We start from the raw sequence: 2103 nt of genomic DNA on the forward strand, positions 1-2103 counted from the left end.
GGGGTGGCAGGTATGTGATTATAGCAGTGGCAGGCAGGTCTTGACTTACACTAGCTTAGGGTGGTGCTTTGCTCACATGTGTGCAGCCTCTTAGCCTAACTCTGAGAAGTGGATGTGATCTTGTGCCCCCGTGTTCTTCCCTACAAGAGGCAGCTCTCTGCTGTGCTGCCCAATGCATTTGGACATGCCAGGCCCACCCCCTGAGAGTCCTCTGCCCGCCTGGTGAAATGAAGCGGAGAGTGTTGGGTCTACATGAAGCGGATCTTTGAAGACAACTGTCCTGGGTCTCCATGCTACAACTCAGGTTATAGTCAGGTAAGGACTGACTTGGACCTAAATAACAACTTGGCAATGCCAGGTCCATGAGTTCAAAACCCTCTGTCCCGCAGCACCCTACTGCCCTCCCGGGCTGAAACACATAGTTCCCCTGAGCATCCAATGCCCCTTGGAAAAATCCTGTCAGGGTCAGGGGAGGCCTCAGGAGAGTAAACTGCCCAGCCAGCACATGACACTCAGAAACCCTGCACCAAACTCAGAGCTCTCCCGCGAGTGGGCTTTAGAGGGTTCTCAGAATTCAGAATAGGGGACCTACCATATGCAAGTACAGGTAATCCTTGGGAAACAGCCAGCTCTGAGGGAGGCTCCGAGATATTGGACCAACCCTTGAAGAAAAAAGTATTAAATCCTTGGGGTAACACAGCAGGACCCTGTCCTTAGGGTGTGATGCCACTCACAGTCTCCCAAGCCCCTCGGTGGTGTGATGTCACAGCTCTCTGCAAGCAGCATCTCTCAGATCAGGCAAACAGTCTAGACGCTCCTGGCCCCATAGTCTCAAGAGCATGAAACTCATGTGCAATGCTAGAAAAGTCAGAAAGCTGGGGAGGGAACCTAGGCACGCTTCCAGGAAGGGTGGCAAGGCCCTACAGGAGAGGAGCAACGAACAGTTCCTGTTAATGTGTGAGGTCAACCCTGCACAGGGCACAGGGCACAGGGCCTCCCACACACCCAAGACTCAGGGAGGCAGCCTGGTTGCCAGCCTTCCCAACAAGCCAGGGAGTCTCCAGGGCTGAGCTCTGCCTCCCTCTGCAGAAATAAAGTAAAACTTCCACTTCCCAGCAAAATGAATGGCAAAAGTTGGAAAGTATATAAATGTATTAATGATTAAATCTGAACATGATGATTGATTCTACATTAAATGTGAATTCCATAAATAAATTGCATAACAGTGTCCTCTAAAATGTAAGGGGATGCCAACGGATGTCAAGCATGCAACGCATGCTCACCAGATGACAGGTACCACGGATACTTACAGAACAGTGTGGAATCTACTGACTGACAGACAGACACATGCCCTGGACAAACAGCTGCAGTCAGGATCTCTATGTACGGGACACTGAGCCAAAGAGATGACTGGAGAATTAAATGGAGAGAACGAGACCAGAATGTTCCTGCCCACACCTCCAAGCCCCCAGCAGGACGAAAATGGAGAGGAGGAACCGTGGCCCAGGCAGCCTCGCTATCTGTTCGCAGAGAGACTTCTTCCAGGCCTTCCTTTCTTCCCGAGGTAAAGAGAAGCTCATAAAACAGAGTCAGGGAAGGAAAAACTGTCCATGGGTCTCGGACAAGCCCCTTCCACCTTCCCGTACCAACCGATAACCAGCCACATACCAGCCCTGTGCTTATCCCTTAATACATGTGGACCCTGGGTGAGCCCTCCTTTGGCCAGATTCAGCCAGCTTAACCACCCTCCATAATGGGTTCCTGTACCCCATCCTATGGGTGTCAGTCTTCTGAGTCCCTGAGTCAGGGGTGCCCTGCACAGCTGCTTGGAGAAATGTTCTCTTGACACCTGGATAAAGGCCTCTGCCATGGGGGCCGGGCAAGCATCCCCAGCCTGTGACGCTCTGGGCTGTTAGCCAAGTTAACCTCTCCTCAGAGACACGACTTCCCCTGCTTCCTCTAGCTCATGCCCTTATGCAGCTCCTGATTGGTCTCCGTTTGCAGGGAGACAGAGTCACTGCCCAGTTCTCTAGACAGAGGAGGGATGGAAAACGGCACCTGGCTGAGTGTGGCCGACAAACCTGTGGACACACCAAACGCAGG

This window comes from Arvicola amphibius, chromosome 8 (assembly GCF_903992535.2).
Source record: "Arvicola amphibius chromosome 8, mArvAmp1.2, whole genome shotgun sequence".
Taxonomy (NCBI): Eukaryota; Metazoa; Chordata; class Mammalia; order Rodentia; family Cricetidae; genus Arvicola; species Arvicola amphibius.